Here is a 7,996-nt window from a genome sequence, read left to right on the forward strand (position 1 = left end):
AAAACAATTTCTTAAACTGAGCTCCCCCACCGCGCCGCTCATTTTCACAAGGAACTCCAACACGATTCAGTTCAAACCATCAGAGAACTAATACATAAATATTGAAGGATAGGCGAGGCACACCTTGGTCATTACAACCATCCTCAACTATCAGCTGAAACATTACCACATCACGCTGATACGATAAACTGGTGGAAATTAGACTTCCACGTGAAGCGCATTGATACGTACGTCTACCTCATACAAAACACACATTCAAGGGACCAAATGCAAGTATTTTACGTACGGTTCTTACATTTTCTTAAAGCGACGAGACTGTCATTCACCGTTTGAAATTAACGTCGGTCCTCAGGCCCGAAGCCGACTGAAAATCACTCTGACCCACAGTTTTTGTTTTCTGCAGGTACTTATGGCCGACAGCTTTTTCATCCCCAATAACTAAGTGTATTATTTTTCAGAAAATATCATTCAGTAATTTCTAGTTTTTATCTCGACCAGCAGCTGTTGTCTGTAAGTGATGACAATCATTTTCGTGGAAGCAATTTAGATCTGATCTTTTAACCTGGAACAAGTTATCCAATGCACTGCTTAGACTAGTCAGTCCCAAGAGTTAAATTAAACTCTTTAACTCAGTTTGTTAGTCGTCACATTTTTGTTTACCGGGAATTACTTATATTGTACATAGATAAAATATGGGGTCTACACATTCTGATCACTCCCCACAGCTTTGTATGGCTCTGGCTCCTTGGGGGCTGCAGCTTTTCAGGGTTAAGGACAAACGCTGCTGTCACGACTGAACACGTAGGCACAATACTGACACGATTTATAAATACAAGGTGTTTATATATACCGAGACTACGTAAAATTACACCAGCTATTGTAGAAGGCTATCATTAATCTTAAGGAGAAAGCGCAAAGTAATCAACTGAATAATTGATTAATAAATAAAAGAGACTCATAAAACAGAAGACTATGTATTTATTGCATAATGCTGAGCATCATTGTCTTGGCAGATCAATTATTTACATGAGAAGCCATCCTTAACCCAGGCATAAATAGGCCTACCGGGTACCCATCTTTCAGAGCACCGAGTGAGTGAGTGTAGTTTTACGCCGCTTTTAGCAATATTCCAGCAATATCACGGCGGGGCACACCAGAAATGGGCTTCACACATTGTACCCATGTGGGGAATCGAACCCGGGTCTTCGGCGTGACAAGCCAACGCTCAGAGCACCGAGATGTCGTGGACAGTATATTTGACAATGAAGACGAAACATGGTCATTATCACAGAACTGGTAGGGATGAGTACTGAGAATTTCAGCAATACGCCAGCAATATCACAGCAGGGGAAACCAGAAAAGGGCTTCACACACTGTACCCATGTGGGGAATCGAATTCGGGTATTCGCCACTTGAACCACTTGATTACCCCACCGCCCAGACGACTGGTGCCGGATCTGGTGCTAGTCTCTACAGACTGGCCACGGAACCAAAATATGGTAATAACACTGTCACTAGCTGTACGCAGTCCACTGGTCAGTGTTAATACAATGGAACTATAATTCCAGCCTGAGGTATAACAACGGTAGAAGAATCAGCAGACCTTGATGATCTCCAGTGCATTTTGCGATAATTACTTTTCACCCCCGGGTGAGAATCCTGAAAAATCCTAAATTGTCATTAAATTAAAAACAACAACACCACATTACAAAAAATACCAAAGTGTCTCTAGGCTGAAAATAGTCCCCGAAATATAGCAAACCTCTGATACAAAACACGTCATTAATACCCAGATGAAATTCTTCACCACAATAGCTTCTTAGTCCATGTTCGCCATACTCAAACGTGATTGCATCTGTTACCTAGCAGCATAGTTACTTTGTCAACATTATGAGACAATGACAGTGTGATGATTACATTTTCCAAGCACAAAAAGAATCTCTGATGAAGAGTGATCATGTTACTTCAGATGTTCGTGTAGTGATCAGTCAGTGATTATCACTTCTAGTGTAACTGCAACTGAAGCTGTCCATGCTAGCAGGTCATCACATGTACGTGGACTGACCGCCGATATCTGCGGCGGGTTTTGGTGCCGATCCTATGGTGTTCCCTGGAAGCAATATAAAATTGTCTTGTTATACTGATAATAGCAATAATATTTTGACATTGTGTACGGGGTGAGAAAACATCAACACTACAAAAGATCAGACTGAAGATGTCAGCGAATTGATATCATGTTGCCTTGACAGCTAAAGGGAAGTAACTCTTCAGTGTTGAAGTAATTCCGGATTGGGCGCAAATAGACCTTACATCTGGTCCAAGTCGCCCTAAACTATACCACCACCAGCAGTAAGTCCGGAATGCAAAGCTGAAAAATTCGTTCAAGATCCATTTTTACAAGAACTACTGTATGAGTTGTTTGTGACTCGCGTCCACCTGCAGCGAGTTGATGTGGAATGGCGCTTAACCTGGCTTGTATTGGCCTGAAATACATGCCGGTGTTAGAAGAGAGAGACACCATGCTGAAGTGTAACAAGGATTCAGACACAGAAAACCTCCAAGAGACCAGTCCATGGCTTATCAACTAAATGCCAGCGACAGGCAGGGTATCAATAAGCACCAACCTTTAACACATTTTGGTAATACGTGGCCAAGGAATCGAACACCTACTATCCACTCTGATAGCAGGCGCTCTATCCACTAGACCACGGAGAAGGTTTATGAGTAGGATAGGATACTTACGACCTCCCCAGTAGTCAAACTTTTGGTTCTGTAGAGGTTGCTCGGGTCTGGAACGGATTATCACACAATGAATATCAAACAACACTACCAAATGCAATCTATTTCGATGAGTAGATAATAGGCACTGTAGGCATTGCACCTTGTTTTTATTACTATTTACTAAATGATAGACTAATACTAAAGCACTATAACCATTCTAATACATTCATTCTAATAGAGGTCTGTTTCTCATGATGAAGGTCAACGTCAAACTCACGTTTTTGGTTTTTCCGGAGTTATCTGTCTTGTTTTACGATTTGGCGATGGCGGACTCCAGTAGCTGAAATTAGGATTACCTGAGATGTATACTTTGACTGCACTTTGTTTTAATTGATCAGTTAAAATATAAGCTCGAGAGGGCACCTGCATGATAGCAGTAAAATTGCAAGGGTCAAGAATCAGCAGTTTATTGTATCAGCCATGGGATGCTTGAGAGTGAGTGAGTTTAGTTTTACACCGCACCAAGCAATGTTCCAGATATCTGGTGGCGGTCTGTAAATAATCGAGTCTGGACCAGACAATCACGTGATCAACAGCATCAGCATCGATCTACGCAATTTTGATACGATGACATGTGCCAACCAAGCCTGACCCCCCGATCCCGTTAATCGCCTCTTACGACAAGTATGTGTTACTGAAGATCAATCCTAACCCAGATCTTCACGGGTCCGGGTGGTCATGAACCAAGGCATGCTTCAAAAACACAAATCTGTTGCACCCAACTGATACACTGTATATGAATAACCAGCTTTACTGAACGATACTCACTTTTTCTCGGGTGGTTTAGTAGTTCTGGAAAAGATTAAAGTAACAGATAACACGTTTATCTAGTTTATTAATTATTAAGAAGGTACGCATATATACTCGAAATTCATTAAAATACATTACCAAATATAACTGTTACACGTACAGAAAATGGTAAAATACTATCCATGATGAAATACTTATTCTGCTTGTGTATGTATAGATTAGTGTATTTGTGAAGTACACAGTTGGAAGCTTCAGTTTTATATTCAGGTGTATACATACTGGGTAAGAAGGGTATACAAATTCATTTGGGCTCTGGCTGTTTAGTATTGACGCAGTTGTGTTTGCAAGAGTGTTTGGTATGCCGGCCTGTACCGTTTTTCTGTTACGTCACGTCGTGTCAGTGTCATGTAGGCAAAAAGAGTTGGTGTCGTCTTGGATATTTGCCAGATATGAGAAACCGACGAGCACGGTGGGTATATGCACCAAAGAACATGATCAGAATTCGAACTAACGATAATGGGATGCCCGAGGGAAACGAAATGAGGTGCATTATATGGTTGGGACATCTGTTGAGACCTATTTGTACAGATAGGTAAGCATCATTACTCACACAGGGGGTTTGGTAGCCGCGCTTGTACTAGGCCCACAGCAAGAGGCGAAGGCCGCCGGACAGCAAGACTTGAACAGGAAGTAGCCAGCGATGAACAGAAGTGGTAGAAGAAGACACCCTATGACAATAGCGGCAATCACCCCAGCATCAAGAGTGCCGCTTGAGGAGGATGTTACTGAAAGAAGAGCACAGGTCACTTCCAATAATTGTTACAATTTCTATTGCGTATGACTCGGAACCAGTTAGCCAATGCAAACAAGAAGCAACATACAGATTTATGGGGATTGTTATGTCATTAATTAAGATAGGGGACATTTAACAGTAACGCCATGTCTCCTTAAAGCTTGGCTACATTGCTGTTCTTTTCACGTTGATAGTGAGATAAATAGACAGAAGTACTTTTGTGGAAAATGGTTGCATGGCCATATTTCAAGATACGTTCCATGTGTAGTTTGGGCTCAATTATTTCACATTTCTTAACCCCTCTATACAATTCCATCATTTGACCCCTGTTCGTTCCCTTCCCGGTGTCAACACTGCAGTATGACATACCTGAGGTGCCACTTGCAGAGGAAGAGGAGGACGAAGAAGACGATGAGCTTGAGCTCGAGGAGCTGGAGCTAGAAGAGTTGGAAGTACCAGTATTACTACCGTTGACAACGACGGTGGCGACTGTTGTGGGACAGACCGACGAGGCTAAGGTGACCGTGGCAGGTACCGCACTTCGTAGCGGCCCTGGGATTGTGCCACGGTCCGTGGCAAATACCGTCAGGCTGTAGCTCTGGCTGGCTGCAATCAAACCATTGGCGTGTATGGTTCCATCAGTACTCACACACAGAGGACCATTACACGACCCGATGAATTCAACGATGTTGTTGCCATTTCTGGCAGAGTCTTGGTCTGTGGCAGAGATCGTGCCTAAGACTGAGTTGAGTATGGTGCAACCTGTGACGGAGAAAGTGTGACTTGTCTGGGTGATGACAGGAGCGTTGTCGTTGATATCGTCGATGATCATCCTCACTGTTGAGTTAGCAGTGGCCCCTGCACGATCTGTCACTTTGATGACCAGTGTGACGTTCTGGGGGTCCCTCCCCTGGTCTACGTCATATGTCCCTACGGATATGATGTTTCGCGTTAATTGGTCGATGCTAAATAGATTGTTGTCATTACCCGCAATTATCTCGTAGGTGTGGGTGTCGCCAAAGTCGTCATCAATCAGGAAGGTAGAATACGCCGTGTTTATCTGAAAACGTTGTTGTGAAATCAAGCTGATGAGTTTTGTCAATGGTAACGACAAACACCTGAGTTTGATAAACATGCAATAGCGTCATAAATATTTGAGAATATATGCTCTGAGACATGGACGATACCAACATAGAGTAAACAGTCAGTAGGTTCAGTTTGGTGCAGGACTAGAACATGAGCAATGCGAGAGAAGGGTAAGAGGGGATATTTTCTGGGATCAGAGCATTGATGGATTAATGCTCCAAAGATTAAGGAAATGCAGGTCACACCAGAAGCTTTGTTCGGGATATCTTGAATTTGACTTTGTTATTCAGTATTAATAGATGAGAACATACATTGCCCTCGTTAACCGCCGTGTACACAAGTTCAGGCCGAAGTTTAGGAATGTCGTTGACGTCAGTGACCCTGATGAAGAGGAAGTGTCCAACCGCTGATCTGCAGTACTCGTTGTAGGGGAAGATCGAGATGTTGATGTTCTGGAAGTTGGCGTTCTCGAAGCTCGGCTCATTTACAAGATTCAGATCATTGTCTGGAGTGAACATAAGGAGTCAGTGATAGGTACAAAAGTACATGGTACGGCTTGTGTAGGTGTAGGACCATCAGGAAAGCGTTATAACTTTATTACTGGATATATAAATATTGATAATGTTATCTAAATAAAAGCGTCACAGTTTCTTGTACTAATAACACAAAGAAGGACCCGTCAGCTTCTAGGCATTCGGATGATTTCCAGAAAATAGAAACCTAAAATAAAACTTTACATGTAGCGACAGGTACATAAAGCATGGTAACAGTTAGATGGTTTATGAAGTCTGGTACCTAGAGACAGGTACATAAAGCATGGTAACCGTTAGATGGTATATGAAGTCTGGTACCTAGAGACAGGTACATAAAGCATGGTAACCGTTAGATGGTATATGAAGTCTGGTACCTAGAGACAGGTACATAAAGCATGGTAACCGTTAGATGGTATATGAAGTCTGGTACCTAGAGACAGGTACATAAAGCATGGTAACCGTTAGATGGTTTATGAAGTCTGGTACCTAGAGACAGGTACATAAAGCATGGTAACCGTTAGATGGTATATGAAGTCTGGTACCTAGAGACAGGTACATAAAGCATGGTAACCGTTAGATGGTATATGAAGTCTGGTACCTAGAGACAGGTACATAAAGCATGGTAACCGTTAGATGGTTTATGAAGTCTGGTACCTAGAGACAGGTACATAAAGCATGGTAACCGTTAGATGGTATATGAAGTCTGGTACCTAGAGGCAGGTACATAAAGCATGGTAGATGGTATATGAAGTCTGGTACCTAGAGACAGTTAGATAAAGCATGGTTACCGTTAGATGGTTTATGAAGTCTGGTACCTAGATCAAGTTACTGTACATTTTATTAAAAGGAATAGTATTTGTAGCAAACATTTGAAGAACGATCACTACTAACAGATGATTGGTAATAACTATAAACCAACACGAAGTACAAAATTATTTTAGCAATTTAGATAGTATTACACGCAACATAATCATCGTCATGAACTGGCTATACGCACTGATGCAAACTTTTATACATGTAGCTGTTTGTTCTGTGGTATTTGTAATGTATGAATACGTTATTGATGCTCGTGTTTGTCTGACGTACAAACAGTATGTCTCTTACTCTGACTCACAGTTCTACAATGCTAAAGCGTTAAATGAAGCAAGTCTAGATTTCCCCAGGTTCAGGATCTCCTTTTTCACTAGACTTCTTTTCAGTTTAAAAGGAATGGTTTGTTTCTATCATAATATATTCCGAGACTAAGCGATTATCTAGATACCACTGTGAAACACAGCTAGATTAGATACAATTTTGTGTCATGATACTTATAAATATACACTCATTTATTTACAATAAAATTAGATTTATTCCGGTAGCATCACGGCATGTAATATAAATCATCACGATAATGATTCCGATATCAGATGATTACCACTTTAATCAAACCCTCGAGAAGAGGTACATACGTATGGTGCGTAAGTGTCTGGCTTGCGCAAGGGTCGCAACTCATTAAACTTCGGAGCCTTATGATACTGGACCAGGTCACTTACTCTCAATGCTGAAGAGCCACCGTGCGGCCGATGGGATGGTGGAGTAGTCGTATCTGACGATGGGGATGGTCGGTGTTGCCAACATTGTAACGAGCGTCGATGGCAACGCCGTGTCTTCAGGAAGGCTGATGGAGCGGTCTAGATTAGAGACTGTAGGTGCGAGGTAGGGACCTGCATAAGAAGGGGACCATTGTTTTGTGCCAAAATAATGGAAGGAATGAAAATATATATAAATACGTAATATGGTCTTCATGTTACTAACATACAGTAAGTAACTATTATAACGAACTAAAACAGACCAGGTCTTGGAAATAGTTTACCATTTATTAGGTAATACATCCAGCATTGATTTGTTTATCTAATACATGTTTATTCAGTTTCAGGGCGGTGGGATAAAAGTGGGTGGGGTAGTGGTTAAAGCGTTCGCTCGTCACGTCGAAGACCCGGGTTCGATTCCCCACATGGGAACAATGTGTGAAGGCCATTTCTGGTGTCCCCGCCGTGGTATTGCTGGAATATTG

The 7,996-nt window shown here is 41.9% G+C and overlaps 1 long non-coding RNA gene across 1 annotated transcript; it reads right to left on the minus strand.

Annotated features, from left to right (window-relative positions):
* Positions 1-960: 960 nt before the first annotated feature.
* On the minus strand, positions 961-4,238 carry LOC124257438. Its single transcript, XR_006893275.1, has 5 exons — positions 4,142-4,238; positions 3,550-3,573; positions 2,999-3,061; positions 2,743-2,789; positions 961-2,110 (listed from the first exon to the last, which is right to left on the minus strand). It is a non-coding gene; the product is annotated as an uncharacterized LOC124257438 (long non-coding RNA).
* Positions 4,239-7,996: the final 3,758 nt, after the last annotated feature.

The sequence above is a fragment of the Haliotis rubra genome, unplaced genomic scaffold (assembly GCF_003918875.1).
Source record: "Haliotis rubra isolate DU_JTF1 unplaced genomic scaffold, ASM391887v1 Scf66, whole genome shotgun sequence".
NCBI lineage: Eukaryota > Metazoa > Mollusca > Gastropoda > Lepetellida > Haliotidae > Haliotis > Haliotis rubra.